Genomic DNA, 18,655 nt, shown 5'->3' on the forward strand with positions numbered 1-18,655 from the left:
TCGATCGCCTTTTCAAACCTTCTAGGTGCACTACTTAGGGAAACGGGGATCATTTCAGGGTCTTGGGAACATCAATGTGTTTATTGAAGTTCTCTGGAACCCCAGGAACAGTGTCAGGCACAGAAAAACCTGATTCTAGAAGCAAACGCCTGCTTTTTCTGCAGCCATTTCTAAAGATGAACTTCGGGCTTCTTGTGAATCAGGACTCCTACTGCCCTCCAGGTTTTTCCCACTGCTGACCCCAAATTCCCCCAGCTGCACAGAATTCGAAGATCTTCCCTCTTCTGTCCTAAAAGAAAACCAGCAGATCCCGTTCTTCGAAGCCCCCTGCCCCGCAGCCCCCGACCCCTCTGTCGAGTATGAGTATCTTCTTTCCCTGGGGGCTGCCGACGCTTTGGGACTGCGTCCGGCCCAGGGGCCTGCCCCGAGCTGGAGCGGGACGGCGCGCGCACGGAGGCCCGGCGGCCGGCAGAGGGCGCTGCGGCTGCGCTCGGCGGGGCGCCGGGCCGGGAGGAGGTGCCCGGGCCCCGGCGTGTGCGTCTCCGGGCGGCCGGGAGAGGGTGCGCGCTTCTGCCGCCCCGCACCGCCCTCCAGCGCGGGCCCGCTCGCCGCCCGGCGGCTGTCACCGCGGACCGCACCTTGCGAGCGAGGCACCCGGCTTGCGCGCCGCGCTCCGAGGCTCGGGCTTCGCCGCCGCCCGCCCCGTCGCTCGTCTTTGTCCGGGCGAGGCGGCCCGAGGAGCGGCAGCCGCGGCGGCCGAGCCGGGGCGCGCCCGGGCGGGCTGTCGGCGGGCCCCGGCCGCGGGCGCCGGTGGCCGGGGAGCGCCCGGAGCGGGGGCGGCGGCCTGGGCGGTGCCTGCGCGAGGTGAGTGCGGGGGCGCGGAGCGGGCGCTGCGGGCGCGGCGGCGGGCGTGGGCGGCCGGGGTGACGGCGCCGGCGGGCGCGCCGCAGGTGCGGAGGCGTCCCTGGCTGCGCCGCCTCCGCGGGCTCCTCTTGGCAAGTTTGTCGGGCGTCCCCTCCCTTTTCGGACCTCCGTGGCCGGTCCGGGCAGTCCAGACCTGTCGGTCAGTAGAAAACTCGAGCTGGAGGAGGAGGCGGCGGCGGCGGCGGCGGAGGAAGCGTGTGGGAACCGGGTCCCGAATGAGAGTCCCATTCAGGGCAGTGGCGGCTCCTTGGACATCTTGCTTGGCTCTTTCCCAGCCAGGTGAGCGAATCCTCTCCCGCGCGGTCCAGCGGGGGTCGGGCTGGGTCGGCAAGCCTGTCTTCTGGCTCGCGCCGGCAGGCAGGTGCACGGAGTTAGGGAGCGGTTGCAGCCGGGCTCAGGGCAAGCGCAGTCTTTTTTCGGCGTTTCTGTCCTCCTAGCACTTCTTCTTTCCTGCCCACACACCTGCTTGGGCGGAGGGATAGCGGCTCATGGGGCGCCTTCGCCGCTGCCAGGTTAAACATCCTCTGTTTCAGGAGGGGTGGTAGGTTAGTTGAGTCGAGTCCTTCCCCCCCACCTCCAGCTTGGGATAATTTGTTCTGTGTCTTCGTCTTAATTTAGTATGAATGTGTTATTTCCTCTGAGCTTTATGATGGTAAAGCAGTGAAGCGGTTTGCTACATCCATTTTTTTTTTCTTTCTTCTTTCTTTCTTTTTTTTTTTTTCATTCTGAGCCTGTGCACAGAAGGAATTTCAGGCACACAAGTGATGTTACTACCATTCTATTTTAAATACAAACATGGAAAGAAGTACTCTTGGCAGGGTACCAAAGACGCCTGTACTCTCTGTTATGTAAGTGCTTTAAAAAATATTTGCTCATTGGTAAAGTTATAAAAGTGATTACCAGAGCATCTGAGGAGAAGGATTGATGATAAGTCAGAACTGTATTTTCAGACCAAAACTTTGCTTGAAGAGAAGCACGATCTTAGCTTGAGGTACCCTTAAGATAATATAGGGCCTTTTCGCTGAACTTAATCGACAGAATTGCCAAACATGAAAAAGTAAAATAGATTCTGTAAAGGCTATTAAGAAACTTGGTGAAAATTTTTGACTACTGATTGATAAAGATGAAAAAAAAAAAAAAAGATCCCACGGATATCCTTTGTGGCTTTCAAACTATTGAATGATTTTTCTTTTAGTATCTGATGGAAACTTAGTAATTGTAAGCTCTCAGTTTTTAAAGATCCCCCCCTCAATAAAATCTCTACTCGTATTTATGGCTTTTTTTTTTTTTTTCTTCAGGGATAAAAGTAGAAAACATCAGAAATTCTGATGTCTAGGCACCCCTCTCTTGTGCCCCCACCTCCTATTCCTTTCTGTTTTCAACTTATATATCATGGTTTGGGTTGATGCTGAGGCATATGTAATGTTCGCTCTCTTGGTGATTCTCCTGTGCAGCCGGGGCTGAGATCCATGGGGTAGCACTGTCTCTCTTAATTTGTCGCTTTGTAGCCCAGCGTGTGGCTACAGGGGTGTAAGGTAAATTAAAAAAAAAAAAGTGGTTGAAAATTGGGGGAGAGGAAAATGGTATTGGAAAGAATTATAGTATGTACGCTTTTGTGTTTTATCCAAAGGTCTTCCTCGATGATTTTTTTAAACCTGCAGAAATCATTGTTGTTTGTCAGGGACCTATAATTTCGTGTAAAACACATAAAGAAACCCTAGGTGGGACATTTCCTTGCGCCAAGGTAAGAGTGAAGTTGAGAAGTAGTGTCAAGGTATTCCTTCTGTGTGCACGAAAAGATAATCAAGTCTTACAAAACAAAACAAAACAAAACAACTAATTAAAAACTTAATGTAGACTAGTAAATGAAGTGCAAAAAGGTTTTTATTGTTTTTAAGGTTGGTAATAGACCTGGCTGCTGACTCAGTGCTTTCTGTCTACCTTATGTAATTCCAAATACTCAGTTCTTATGGATGGTTTATGAAGGCTTATGTAAGAACTACGACTATGCTTTTTCTACTCTGTGAAACTCCCTGTTTTGGCTATTACATAATTGACACAGTACTAGATTGTTAGAGCCCAAATAGGGGAAGGATGCACAACCCCAACCCAGCCCATGTACTTTTATAATGAATTGCTGCTGCCAAATTAGTGGGAACGGCAGGGATGGAGGTTTGTGAAAGAGAGATAAGAATAGCATCTAGAGGACTGATGTAATAGAATGCTGTTATGCTTAGCGGTTTTCTAGAGATTTTAATGCTGCGGTATAAACCACTGTAGTCTTTTATTTCTCCCAGTAGAGGCGGATTTACCAGAAAGCTAATGAATCTTAAGCTTCAGGGCCCCTCATGCAGGCTTCTTCTGAGCCCCTTGGGAAGGCTACAAGCAATGTGTTCACACGGTCATACCTAATTTTATATTTGCATTTTGGATGCTTTTAAAATAAGAACGATGCTCTCCCCGCCCCCCTACCTCCCATCATATAAATGTAATGCTCTGCAAACTCAGAATCTGTTCTGGCTCTCAATTATGTTATGTTTGAATGTTAAGTTAACTTATAAAAATGCTTTTTCTTATTTTAACCATCTACAGTCTTATACAAAGACAAAAACCGAAATCTGGTCAATATTGTAGTTGACCTGCTAAAAAAGAGAGAAGTGCTATCACCCAGGGCTGGGGGCTGGTTACCTGGAGAACCAAACCTTTGCCTCATGGTTTTGCACAAATGGGGCTTTTTTGGATCTGGGTGTGAGTTGGAAGAGGAGAAAAGCTGGGACAGGAGTGGGGAAGGGAGGAAGTGGGTTAAAGCCTTTCCACGTCTCAGAGGCAGGCTGCCAAGGGGAAAGAGTAAGAAATTACCACAAGAAGCTTCATTAATAAAATGTTAATAGAAAGAGATAACATCATCTCCATTAGGAGATCTTTTTGTAAACTCCTCAGGATCTGTCGCTAATATGAATTTTAAATAGGGAGCAAACTCAGGGATGGAGAATATTCTGTGGGAAACAAGTGCATGTCAGGAGAACTCACATGCGCTGTTGACTTGCCCCATTAGCAACCTGATTATGTCCACTGCTGGAATGTTTGAAAGGGACTTGTTGAGAAGAGGGGAGAATTGTCCCTTTTTCTCTGACATGATTTCTACTTCCTATTCAGATGCCTTCGTGTCTTGTCTTTTTTTTTTTTTTAAAGATTTTATTTATTTATTTGACAGAGAGACATCACAAGTAGTCAGAGAGGCAGGCAGAGAGAGAGGGGGAAGCAGGCTCCCTGCTGAACAGAGAGTCCGATGTGGGGCTAGATGTGGGGCTTGATGTGGGGCTCCATCCCAGGACCCTGGGATCACGACCTGAGCTGAAAGCAGAGGCTTTAACCCACTGAGCCACCCAGGCGCCCCTTTGTCTTGTCTTTTTGATCCCTTTTGCACCAACCCTTAAACCCCATCCATCCATTCCTCACTCCCCTGCACAAAGACGCTCTCCTTGACTAAACTTTAGTGAGGCTCCTTCGAGGACCCCTCTTGACCCCAGCATTGGCCTGTAAGAACTGCAACTTGTAGCCCACTCCTCCCACACCCTATCCCATACACACACTAAGACACCTGAAAAACTCCTAACATGGCTTCTAGCAGCCTAAGACATGTCCCTGGGATGACCCATCCCCCCCCTTGAGTTGCTGTTTGAAAAAACCCAAGGCTGCCAAAAGAATTTACTCTTTGTACCAGCCAACACTTGAATGTGGGCCCTTGACTTCCCTTTCATTGAGTATTTATAGGAAAAACACAACCGTAATCCTTTCTCTGCCCCTTTGAGATGTAGATGTATCTCCTACAAATCAGGAGTGTCTTTCTCAAAGACCTAAACGCCATTCCTTTGAATGGTAATCATTAGGGAGAATAGGGCCTCTGTCTCCCAGTCTCTATGGGAGCCTAACTTTGACAAGTGCCAGTTAGCAGGTGCAGATGGCCTAATTGCCTTGACACTGACTCCTTGACTACCCTGCTTTTTGACTCTGCTTATGTATTCTGCTTGTTCCCCTTTATTCCCCCATTCTTCTTTTAAAACACCCAGTCACCTCTACCTGGCTGGAAGGTAAGCTCAGTTCTGTACTGAAGTCTCTTTCCCCCTTTGCAGTATATGCTGAATAAAATCTGCCTTTACTGCCCTTAGTGTCCAGCTTTGTTTTTCTTTTCTTTACTTTTTTTTTTTAAGATTTTATTTATTTGACAGAGAGAGAGAGAGAGAGAGAGAGAGAGAATACAAGGAGGGGGAGCAGCGGGCAGAGGGAGACGGAGACGCAGATTTCCCACAGAGCAGGGAGCCCAATGTGGGTCTCGATCCCAGGACCCTGGGATCATGACCTGAGCCGAAGGCAGATGACTAACCGACTGAGCCACTCAGGTGCCCCACAGCTTTGTTTTTCTATAATAGCATCCACCACATGGTCTAGAGTGTCTGTATGGGTCTGGTGCTATTCTAGGCATTAGGTATTACAGAGCAGTGAACAAAACAGATGAAAACTGTGCCCCCGAGGAATTCACAGTGTAATGGGTAAATTTAAATAAATATTCAGTGTATCAGGTAGGGATAGTGCTTCAGAGTAAAGTAAATCATGAAAGGACTATAGGGCAGGGAATTGCTGTGGTTGAGGAGGGTGGTCAGGGAAGGCGTCTCTGAGAAGGGATATAGAATGGAGCCCTGAAGGAGATGGAAGAATGAGCCATATGGCCATATGAGGGGGAGCGTTTTGCTCTTTGGGGAACAGCTTGTATATGGCCCTCAGACCAAAACTCCCCTGGCACATGGGAGGAGCAGCAGGGAGGTCTGGTGCTGCAGACAGCTGTGGGGGACTCTACTGCTGATGGCCAGTGCCTCCCCATAACAGCAGCCCATCTCTATAATTATGTTGTGGTGGTGTCTTGGGCCTACCCTTGGACACTCATCTTCAGCAGCCCAAGGCTGTGTCAGGAGAGTGGCGGTGTTGCTCTGGGGACTCTGGGTGGTGTGGTGGCTTGGCATTGGTTCTAACTGAGGGCCTCTCAGGGACTTGGAATCCAGTCTACACCATTACATGAACTGGGAGTTGGAGGGAGGTTATTTGTCTTCATTGATGGTTCCCATTAGCTTGTTGCAGGAAAGGGACCAGCAGGAAAGTTGCATTTCTGCCTAGGCTCCCTGCAGTTCCCCAGGAGCAAGTAGAACTGTCCTGAATAAGGATATTGACAAAGGGAACCACATTACTCTTTCTTGGGGAATGTGGGGATGCTGAGAACCTAGAGCAACTTCTGAGGTGAAACTGAGCTGGAGAGAACCCTGTGGCCTAAAGGCAGCTCGGGTTAGGTTTTGAGGAGGGGAAATTGCTCTTTGGCTGATGAGGCTCTTGTATGCCCAGATGACTGCCTGATAGCTAGTAACCAAAACACATTGTGTACACACAGTCATTAAAGCTGTCAGTGGTGTATGTGATTAGGACCAAGCCAGTATTAATGACGGGTTGATATTGATTGATTTGGGGAACTTTGACTCACCCCCAGAAATGAAACGCCAACATGGTGTATTAGCGTCTCTAAAGACCATAATAAGGTAAATAAATTTGTCCAGAAATAGGCTAGTATTGATATAGTGATTTTAAATGCTTTACAAAAGCACAGTGGGAAAAATGGAGCATGGAGTCATGGATTACAAGAAATAACAAAACGGCAGAAGCAAATAATGAACACTTAATAGGGAAGTTAAATTTCCACACTTAACCAGACTATTACAGCAGAGTACTAATCTAAAAACCTAATATGAACACTATCTCTTAAATGCCAGTGTAGGGGAAATAATCTCAAATCATTCAGAATTAATTATTTTGTATTATGTTGTTTGAAATTACTCACTCAGAATAGCTTGTCAAGACAGGCAGTCTTTCTCCACAAACAATTGTCTTCTCAGGTTGGAAATGTTGCCACATATTAAGCCAAACATGTTTTTTGTCCCTAATGCTTATATTCTCCATTAGTTATTTTCTGGGGATGCTAATTTGAGAACTGAAATTATATAAAGGAATACTTTGGTTGAAATTGGGATTTGTAAGCCTGATGCATTTTTATGTTAGTGTTGCATTAATATCTTACAAAATATGTATGGCAGATACACCAAACATTACTTATAAATTCTACAGACTCCAACAAGTATTTCTTTAAAAAGAATTCACATTGTTTTAGTTTTACTGGTAACTACTAATGAGCTTTATATGGAGTGAGATAATATGCTTCTACTAAAAGATTTAAGAAAATAGTTTAATATAACTACTTTGTCCTCTACTCCTACTTTGCATTGAAATTTTTCTGCTAGATTTTGGGGTTATTATTTTGATGACAGCCCAGGATATTGTAATGGAATATAAAAGTGAATTAAAGCTAATATCTCAGTTTGGAGAATTTTTTTTTTAAAGCAGAGATGTCTGAAAATTGCCTTTCTCTAAGTTTGGGACTAGAGAGAGGCTAGTCAGACACTTACCTCTGGTGCAAAATTTAAAGAGTTGTCAAAAAACTGAGCAATAAAAAGAAATGATATTTTAATGCCATCAAAAAAGTCTCGAGAAAGTCTCGAGAAAGCCCTAATCTGTTACCTCTGGCTGACACTGAGGCTCTAAAACAAACAAGAAGAAAAAGCTAAGGCAGAGTTGTAAACTGTGTATCAGAGCATAGAAAGCATGTGTGAAGACATACATAGAACTCCTCAACAAAGGCTGTGAAACATCAGTTCAAAGCATTTAAAGAAATTTCTGTTTTAGTATTAGCTGATCACTAAAGCAGACTGAGCAGAGACTTAAGCAGCTCCATGTGATGAACAGACTTTATAGAATTAGTCCAGGAAATGGACAAACAGCATTGTCATTAACAAATCAACAAACACTAATGATAAACCTTTCATGGAGAATGGAATCTGATTTTCAGAATTGCCATATTATTTAAAAACACATAACACATACAGTGAAACAGGAAAATATAGTCCACATACAGGGAAAAAAGCCAGATGTGTCCCTGAGAGAGCCCAGATATTGGACTTGTTAGACAAACATTTTAAGTTAGTGAATATAAATGTATTCAAAGAGTGAAAGGAATTCATGTCTAAAGAATTAAAGTATGAAAATGATGTCTTACCTAATAGGGAATATTAATAAAAAGAAGAGTTACTAAAAACAAAACAAATTCTGAGGTTGAAAAGTACAATGACTGGAATGACAAAAAATGACTAGATGGGCTCAACAACAGATTTAAATAGGCAGAACTAAGAATTAGTGAACTTGGAAGTAAATTGATGGAAATTATACAGTTTTGTTTTTGTTTTTGTTTTTTGCATAATGTAAGTCCCAGAAGGAAGAGTGAGAAAGAGACAGAATCCTTGAAGAAACAATGGCCAACAACTTGCCAAATTTCATTTAAAACATTAATCTGCATACCCAGGAATCTCCATGTATTCCAAGGAGGATAAACACAGTGATCTATACTTAGTCAGTCAAACTTGTCAAAAGCTAAGAAAATAAAGTAGTGAGAAAGAAGTGAATCATTGTGTACAAGGGAGTCTCAATAAGATTAATAGCTAGCTTTTATCTGAAATCACAGAGGCCAGAAGGTAATAGGATGACATAGTCAAAGTTCTGAAAGAAGGACCAATCAAGAATTCTATATGCAGCAAAAATATCCTTCAAAATAAAAAATTAAGACATCTCAGAAAAATGAGATAATTTGTCAGTAGCAGACTTCCCTACAAAAAATATGAAAGTGAATCTTTTTAGTTGTAACAAAAGAAACTTAGGCAATAACCCAAATTCATAGAAGAAATATAAAAATGTAAGGAAAGGTAAGTACATAAAAAAACATAAAAGATAGTATAAGCCATTGAGAAAATAACTAAAAAACACATAATTAAAAAAACAACAGGGGATTTAAAATGGTATACTAAAATATTTAACTTAAAAGAAGGCAGTAATGGAGGAATAGAGGAACAAAAGGGCACAAGACATATAGAAAATATAATGATATAGCTGATTTAAATTTTTTTATATTACGTGTAAATGGACTAAACCCTCCAATAAAAAGGCCAAGATTGGCAGAACAAATTAAATAAGCATGATCTAACTACATTCTCCCTATGACAGATCACTTTATATTTAAACACAAATAGTTTGAAAGTAAAAGGATAGAATAAGCTATACCATGCAAACAGTAACCAAAAGAGAGCTGTAGTGGCCATCCTAATATTAGAGAAATTTACTTTAAGTAAGTGATTATTACAAAGGATAAAGAAAGTCATTACATATTGATAGAAAGGTCAATTTATCAGGAAGACATTACATTTACAAATAAATGTGTAAATAGCAACAGATTCCAAAATATATGAATCAAAAACTGAAAGAATTGAAGGGAGAAATAGAAAATTCAGCAATAACAGTTGGAGATTTTAATTTCCCACTTTGAATAATGGATTGAAACAATGCAGAAGTTCAACAAAGAGTAGAAGATTTGAGCAACATTATAAACTAGAACTAACAAACATTAAAGAACACTACAGATAAGCACAGCAAAATACACATTGTTCTTAACTGCATATAGAAATTCTCCAGAATAGACTGTAGGTCATATAAGGTGACTGAACAAGTTTCAGTGAATTTAAAAGTATTGAAATTACACAAAGTGTTTTCTGATCATGGTGGAATGATATTAAAAATCAATGGTAGAAGGGAATTCAGAAATACACAAAATGTGGAAATTAACACACTCTTAAATAGCCAGTGGGTCAGAGAAGAAATCATAAGGGAAATTAGAATATACTTTGAGGTGAATGAAAACAAAAACATAACATACTAGAACTTATGGGTTGCCCTAAATTGGGTACCTAAATTGGTGCTTAGAGGGAAATTTATAGCTGTGAATGCCTATACTAACAAAAGAAAAAAAGTAAGAAAAATGAAAAGACAACCGATGGAATGGGAAAAATATTTAGAAACCATGTTTCTGCCAAGGGGTTATATACGAGAATACACACACACAAGAATGTGGAGAAAAGGGAACACATGTGCTCTGTTGGTGGGAATGTATCTTGGTATAGCCATTATGAAAGCCAGTAGGGGGTTACCCCCAAAATTAAAAATAAAACTACCACATGATTTAGTGATTCCACTCCTGGGAGTATATCCAAAGGAAAGAATTCCAAAGAAAATGAAAACACTATATTGAAGAGATATCTGCACCTCCATGTTCATAACATCATTATATGTAGTATCTAAGACATGGAAACAACATCAAGTGCCCATTAGTCAGAATAAATGGATAAAGAAGCTGTGATACACAGGATTATTATTCAGCCTAAAAAGAAGGACATCCTGCCATTTACAACAACATGGATGGACCTTGAGGGAATTATAATGCATGAAATAAGTCAGAGAAAGAAAAATGCTATATGATCTCACTTATGTGTAGAACCTAAAAACAAACAAACAAACAAACAAACAAACAAACTAAGCCCAAATCACCCAAACTCATAGAAAAAGAGATTAGGTTTGTGATTTTTGGAGGTAGTGTGGTGGTGAGGGGTGGAAGAATTGGATGAAGGTGGCCAAAATATACAGAATAGATACACTTCTAGTTATAAGATAAGTAAATATTGCAGATGTAATGTGCACTATGATGACTATAGTTAACATAGTATATGAAATTCTTAATAGAGTAAATCTTAAGAGTTCTTATCAGATAGAAAAAACCTTTTTTTTATCTGTATGAGATGATGGATGTTAACTAAACTTGCTGTGATAATTCACAATATATGTAAGTCAATATATTGTAAGTAATTATGTTGTACACCTTAAACTTATGCAATGCTGTATGTCAGTTGTAACTTAAACTGGGGGAGAAAAGCCCAAAAACAAAAGAGGGGAGATCACAAATCAAACTTAACCTTTTACTTTGAGGAAGTAGAAAAAGAAGAGCAAATGAAAACCAAAAAAGTAGAAGGGAGGAAATAATAAAGACTAGAGCAGAAATAAATAAAATGGAGAATAGAAAACAATAAAAAAAAAATCAGTGAACACCAAAATTAGTCCCTTGGAAAAAAACCAGCGAAATTGACAAACCATTATCTGGCTGACCAATAGAAAAAAGGAAAAGACTCAATTACTGAAATCAGAAATAAAAAGGAGCAACACTATCCACCTTGGAGAAATAAAAAGGAGCAAATTATGAATAATTTTATGTCAACAAATTAGGATAACCTAGATGAAATGGGCAAAGTCCTATGAAGACATAGACGACCATACTACTCAAGAAGAAATAGAAACTTTGAAGTGAACTATTATGAAAAAACTCCCACAGGGCCAAGCCCAGGCTCAGATGGCTCCACTGATAAATTCTACCAAATGTGTAAAGAAGCCTTAACAAGAGTATAGCACAATCTCATATAGAAAATGGAAAAGGAAGGGCCATTTTCCAAATCATTGTTTGAGGCCAGTGTAACAAAACCATACAAAGTGATCACAAGAAAAGTACAGTTGAACCTGGAACAATGCAAGGGTGAAGGGCACCAACCTCCCATGCAGTTGAAAATCCACGAGTAACTTTTGACTCTCCCAAAACTTAACTAATAGCTTACCATTGGCTAGCAGCCTTACTGATAACAAACAGGTATTTTGTATGTCATATGTATTATACATACTTGTTATATATAATAAAGTAAGCTAGAGAAAAGAAAATGTTATTATGAAAATCATAAAGAAAATACATTTACAGTACTCTATTTATTGAAAGAAATTGTATGTAAGTGGACCCACACAGTTCAAACCCCTGTTGTTCAAGGGTCAACTTTATAAACTGATATGAATATAAATGCAAAAACCTGTAGCAGAATACTTGTCAACCAAAGCCAGCAACATAGGGAAAGTTTTCTGTACCATGACCAAGTGGGATTTATCTGCGGAATGCAAGATTGGCTTAACATGTGAAAATCACTGGAATATACCTTATTAATAGAATAAGGTACAAAAACTGCATAATCATCTCAATAGGCACAGGAAAAGCACCTGACATATTGCAGCAGCACTTCCTGATAAATGCATTTACAAAACTAGGAATAGAAGGAAACTTTCTTGAGCCAATGAAGGGCATTTTCTAAAACCCTGTAACTAATGTAATACTTATTGTTGAAAACTGAATGCATTCCCCTTGAGATAAGGAAAAGATGAGGATGCCTGATTTTTTCATATTTATGCAGTGTTGTATCAGAGATTCTAGCCAAGGCAATTTGGCAAGAAAAAGAAATAAAAGACATTCAGATTAGAAAGGAAGAGGTAAAACTATTTCAGTTTGCAAATGACATGATCTTATATGTAGATAATCTTCAGGGCTACACACTCAGAACTAATAAATTTAGCAAGATTGCAGCATATAAGATCAATAAACAAAAAATTCTGTATGTTTATAGCAAATAATTTGCAAATGAAACAAAATTACATTCATAGTAGCATCAATAAGAATAAAATACTTAGGAACAAATTTAGCAAAAACACATAAGATTGTACACCAAAAACTATAAAATATTACTATATTTATATATTTATATTTAAATATATTTATATTTATCAATAAAATATCACTATAAAATATCACAAAAGAAATTAAAGTTAACCTAAATAAGTGGAAAGACATTCCTTCCTCATGGATTGGAGGACAATATTGTCAAGATGGCAGTGCTCTCCATCTACAGAGTCTGTGCAATTCATATCTAAATTCTAGCTCCCTTTTGGGCAGAAATTGACAAGCTGATCCCGAAATGTATATGGAAATGCAAGGGACTCAGAGTAGCCAGAGCAATCCTGAGAAACCAAAACAAAGTTGAAGGACTTGAACTTCCTGGTTTCAAAAGTTACTACAGAGCTACAGTGATAAAGATAGTGTGGTACTGGCATAAATAGAGTCTTAAGGATCTGTGGCATAAAATTAAGAGTCCAGAAATAAACCCTTACATTTATGATCATTGATTACCAGCAAGGGTAACCAGGCAATCTGGTAGAAAAAGAATCGTCCTTTTAACAAATGGTGCTGGAATAACTAGACACCCGCATGCAAAAGAATGAAGCTGAGCCTTACTTTACACTATACACAAAAGTTAATCCAAAATGGATCATTGACCTTAAGGCAGGAACTAAAAGAAAACAGGAGTAAATCTTCTCAATCTTGGATCAGGCAATTTCTTGGATAGGACATCAAAAACACAAGAGATGAAAGAAAAAAAATAAATTGGACTTCATAAAAATTAAAAGCTTTTGTGCTTTAGAGAATATCATCAAGAAAGAGAAAAGACAACCCATAGAATTGGAAAAAATTTTTCACAAATCATGTATCAGATAAGGAACTTATACTCGAAATATTTAAGAATGTTTATGACTCAGTATATAAAGACAAATGACTAAAAAATTGAACAAAGGACTTGAGATGACATTTCGCAAAAGAAGTCATACCAATGGCCAAGGCATATGCAAAGGCAGTCAACATTATTGGTTGTTAGGAAGAAAGAAAACAAAAGCACAATGAAATACTACTAACGTACTCACTAACCTGGCTAACATAAAAAATGAAGATAATAACAAGTATTGGTAAAGATATGGAAACCTTGGGGGCACCTGGGTGGCTCAGTGGGTTAAGCTGCTGCCTTCGGCTCAGGTCATGATCTCAGGGTCCTGGGATGGAGGCCCGCATCGGGCTCTCTGCTCAGCAGGGAGCCTGCTTCCCTCTCTCTCTCTCTCTGCCTGCCTGTCCGTCTACTTGTGATTTCTGTCTGTCAAATAAATAAATAAAATCTTAAAAAAAAAAAAAAGATATGGAAACCTTGGTACTGCTGGTGGGACCATGAAATGGTGCTGCCACTTTAGAAAACAGTTACTAGTTTCTCAAATTATCAACATAGAGTTACAAGATAACCCAGCAATTTCATTACTAAGTTTATACCCAAGAGAATTGAAAATTTATGTACACCAATGTGTGCCTAATAGCTCCAAACTGGAAACAATTCCAATACCCATTAACTTATGAATGAATAAACAAAATGTGGTATATTCATAAACTATTATCATCCATAAAAAGGAATGAAATATTGACTCATGGTATAACATAGGTGAACTTTGAAAACATTTTAACTGACAGAAGTCAAACCCGAACGACCACATATTATGTGATTCCATTTATATCAAATGTCCGTAATAGGCAAAATTATATGGAAAACAGATTAGTGGTTGCCTGGGGTGGGCAGAGAGAGAGCGGTAGAGTGTCTGCTAATTGAGATGGGGTTTCTTTGGGGATAATGCAAATGTTCTGGAATTTGATACTGGCAATAGTTAAACAACATTGTGAATGTATTAAAACTACTGGATTGTACCCTTTCAAATGGTGAATTTTACAGTAGGTGAATTACATGACAATGCTGTTATTATTATTCATCTTGATTCTTGTGTTTTTCTCTATTCCTGAGTTTTTGGTTTCCTTTAAATTTCGTGCCTGAGGGATGCCTGGGTGGCTCAGTCAGTTAGGCATCTCACTTTGGCTCAGTTATGATCCCAGGGTCCTGGGACTGAGTCCTACATTGGGCTCCTTGCTCAGTGTGGAGCCTGCTTCTCCCTCTGCCCCTGACCCCCACTCATGCACTCAGTCATGCTCTCTCTCTCTCTATGACAAATAAAATCTTAAAAGTAAATAAATTTTGTGCCTGAGGCAAGTGGTTGGCCTCTCCCTAGTCCTGGCCCTGCTTTTTTCTACTGGCCTTTGCCTCAGAATTCATAAGATAACTATATTGGAGAATTAGAAACCTTAGGAGTTACGTGTGGAAGAACCAACAGCTGATGGTGGAGAAGAACCCCAGCGAGCTGACAGAACTCTGAAAGCAATATTCTGTGAGTTTGGAATGTAGGCACAAACTCTGTATATCTAGCAGGGCCATGCCACGTGACACAGTGGCGCAGTTGGGTGTCTGTGGTCTGTAATCTCTAGGAAAAGTTAGCATCATCCTAACGGATTTATCAGTGAGAAAAGTCATACTTCATAGAGTAACACTATTCAATGGAAATATAACGTGAGCCACATGTGTATTGTTTTTCTAGTAGCCAAATAAAGAAGACAAAAAGAAACACATTGATTTTAACACATTTTACTTACCCAAACATATCCAAAATATTATCATTTTAACACATTGAAATCTTTTTTTTTTTTAAGATTTTATTTATTTATCTGACAGAGAGAGATCACAAGCAGATGGAGAGGCAGGCAGAGAGAGAGAGATAGAGGGAAGCAGGCTCCCCGCTGAGCAGAGAGCCCGATGCGGGACTCGATCCCAGGACCCTCAGACCATGACCTGAGCTGAAGGCAGTGACTTAACCCACTGAGCCACCCAGGTGCCCCCACATTGAAATCTTTTATATTCCTTTTGTCATACTGAATCTTCAAAGTGTGTATTTTATTTTTTATTTTTTTTTAAGATTTTATTTATTTATTTGACAGAGAGAAATCACAAGTAGATGGAGAGGCGGCAGAGAGAGAGGGAAGCAGGCTCCCTGCTGAGCAGAGAGCCCGATGCAGGACTCGATCCCAGGACCCTATCCCAGGACCCTGAGATCATGACCTGAGCTGAAGGCAGCGGCTTAACCCACTGAGCCACCCAGGTGCCCCAAAGTGTGTATTTTAAACTTACAGTGCATTCCAGTTCAGTCTAGCCACTTCCCAAGCATCCCGTAGAGATACGTGGCTAAGTGGCTACTGTATTGATGGTTATGGAATTATTTTTATAAAATCAGATTCAAGAGACACAGCGTAGTACACTGGTTTTGAGTTGGATCCAGTTTCAGATTCTGGTTTTGGCTTTAACACTGCATTTATTTTGAAAACATTTGCTGATATCTGTTCTCAGAATTTATATAGCCCATATCTATGAACAGACAGGTAATAATGGAGACAAGTAAAGTCCTACTTTATTGTTCTAACTACTATAGTGCCCATCAGAGGAAGTGGTGAGTTCTAACTGGGTAGGGACCAGTAGTGGTCAGGAAGGGCTTCATAAAGAAGAGAAGTTTGAGCTCCACCCTGGAACATGAGGTAGGTAAAGGGCAAAGGCAAAATAAGGGATGCTTAAACTAGTCCTGCCCAGGAAATTGCTTAGAAGGTTGGTTTAGCCAGAGCATGGTTATGAATGGGTGGCTGAAGGAGTGGTGTGGTTGAAGTAGGGTCGGGAGCCATGTTTTTGGAGGGTACCTGCAAAGGAGTTTAGAATATATTACATATTAGGCAGTGGGCAACACTAAAGAAATTTTTTTTTTTTAATGTAGTAACTATTTGAAATTTGCTATCTATTTTTCCTTGCTCTAAAATAGATTTATGATGTTTACATGTATATGTGGTTCATTTTTGTGTTAATTTATTTATTTTTATTTTATTTCTTTTCTGTGTTCCAGCATTCATTGTTTATGCACCACACACAGTGCTCCATGCAAAACGTCCCTCCTTAATACTCACCACCAGGCTCACCCAACCCCGTACTCCCTCCCCTCCAAAACCTTCAGTTTCTCAGAGTCCACAATCTCTCATGGTTCATCTCCCCCCTCTGATTTCCCCCAACTTACTTCTCCTCTCCTTCTCCCAATGTCCTCCATGTTATTCTTTATGCTACACAAGTATATGACAATGACTCTCTCTGCTTGACTTATTTCACTCAGCATAATCCCTTCCAGTCCCATTCATGTTGATACAAAAGTTGGGTATTCATCCTTTCTGATGGATGCATACTACTCCATTGTGTATATGGACCACATCTTCTTTATCCATTCATCCTTTGAAGGGCATCTTGGTTCTTTCCACAGTTTGGTGACTGTGGCCATTGCTGCTATGAACATTGGGGTACAGATGGCCCTTCTTTCACAGCACCTCTGTCTTTGGGGTAAATACCCAGTGGTGCAGTTTCAGGGTCATAGGGAAGCTCTATTTTTAATTTCTTAAGGAATCTCCACACTCTTTTCCAAAGTGGCTGCACCAACTCTTAAGAAGTAAGTCACGGTCATAGGGAAGTTCTATTTTTAATTTCTTGAGGGATCTCCACACTGTTCTCCAAAGAGGCTGCACCATCTTGCATTCCCACCAACAGTGTAAGAGGGTTTTCCTTTCTCCACATCCTCTCCAACATACATTGTTTCCTGTTTTGTTAATTTTGGCCATTCTAATTGGTGTAAGGTGATATCTCAATGTGGTTTTAATTTGAATCTCCCTGAGGGCTAGTGATGATGAACATTTTTTCATGTGTCTGATAGCCATTTGTATGTCTTGATTGGAGAAGTGTCTGTTCATATCTTCTGCCCATTTTTTGATATGTTTGCCTGTTTCGTGTGTGTTGAGTTTGAGGATTCATTATAGATCCTGGATATCAACCTTTTGTCTGTACTGTCATTTGCAAATATCTTCTCCCATTCCGTGGGTTGTCTCTTTGTTTTCTTGACTGTTTCCTTTGCTGTGCAGAAGCTTCTGATTTTGATGAAGTCCCAAAAGTTTATTTTTGCTTTAGTTTCCTTTGCCTTTGGAGACATATCTTGAAAGAAGTTGCTGTGGCTGATATCGAAGAGATTACTGCCTATGTTCTCCTCTAGGATTCTGATGGATTCCTGTCTCACGTTGAAGTCTTTTATCCATTTTGAGTTTATCTTTGTGTACAGTGTAAGAGAATGGTCAAGTTTCATTCTTCTACATATAGCTGTCCAGTTTTCCCAGCACCATTTATTGAAGAGACTGTCTTTTTTCCACTGTATATTTTTCCCTGTTTTGTCGAAGATTAATTGACCATAGAGTTGAGGGTCCATATCTGGGCTTTCTACTCTGTTCCATTGGTCTATGTGTCTGTTTTTATGCCAGTACCATGCTGTCTTGGTGATCACAGCTTTGTAATAAAGCTTGAAATCAGGTAACATATGCCCCCAGCTTTATTTTTGTTTTTCAACATTTCCTTAGCGATTTGGGGTCTCTTCTAATTCCATACACATTTTAGGATTATTTGCTCCAGCTCTTTGAAGAATACCGGTGGAATTTTGATAGGAATGGCATTAAAAGTATAGAGGCTCTAGGCAGTATAGACATTTTAACAATGTTTATTCTTCCGATCCAAGAGCATGCAATGGTCTTTCATCTTTTTGTGTTTTCTTCAATTTTTTTCATGAGTGTTCTGTAGTTCCTCAAGTACAGATCCTTTACCTCTTTGGTTAGGTTTATTCCCAGGTATCTTATGGTTCTTGGTGCTATAATAAATGGAATCGATTCTCTAATTTCCCTTTCTGTATTTTCATTGTTAGTGTATAAGAAAGCCACTGATTTCTGCACATCGACTTTGTATCCTGCCACGTTGCTGAATTGCTGTATGAGTTCTAGTAGTTTGGGGGTGGAGTATTTTGGGTTTTCCATATAAAGAATCATGTCATCTGCGAATAGAGAGAGTTTGACTTCTTCATTGCCAATTTGGATACCTTTTATTTCTCTTTGTTGTCTGATTGCTGTTGCTAGGACTTCTAATACTATGTTGAACAAGAGTGGTGAAAGTGGGCATCCTTGTCTTGTTCCTGATCTCAAACCAAACCAAACTTATAAGCAGTCTGCTAAGAGAGCTGCATACCAATTCCCTGACTTTATGTCCTGTTGTTTGAAAATATTGTCGGTAGCTCAAAACCAAGATCA

The 18,655-nt window shown here is 40.3% G+C and overlaps 1 protein-coding gene across 2 annotated transcripts in view; it reads left to right on the forward strand.

Moving 5' to 3' along the window:
• The first annotated feature begins 798 nt into the window (after nucleotides 1-798).
• Nucleotides 799-18,655, forward strand: part of MTUS2 (microtubule associated scaffold protein 2) — a 569,391-nt gene continuing 551,534 nt past the window's right edge. Inside the window, exon 1 of one of the 2 annotated variants that reach the window (XM_059377684.1) lies at nucleotides 799-864. The gene's annotated coding sequence lies outside the window, so the exon portion shown is untranslated. Of the gene's footprint in view, nucleotides 865-915; nucleotides 1,204-18,655 lie in introns of those variants that run through there. The other variant, XM_059377685.1, reaches the window with a different exon arrangement.

Source organism: Mustela nigripes, chromosome 15 (genome assembly GCF_022355385.1).
Source record: "Mustela nigripes isolate SB6536 chromosome 15, MUSNIG.SB6536, whole genome shotgun sequence".
In the NCBI taxonomy this organism is placed as follows: Eukaryota; Metazoa; Chordata; class Mammalia; order Carnivora; family Mustelidae; genus Mustela; species Mustela nigripes.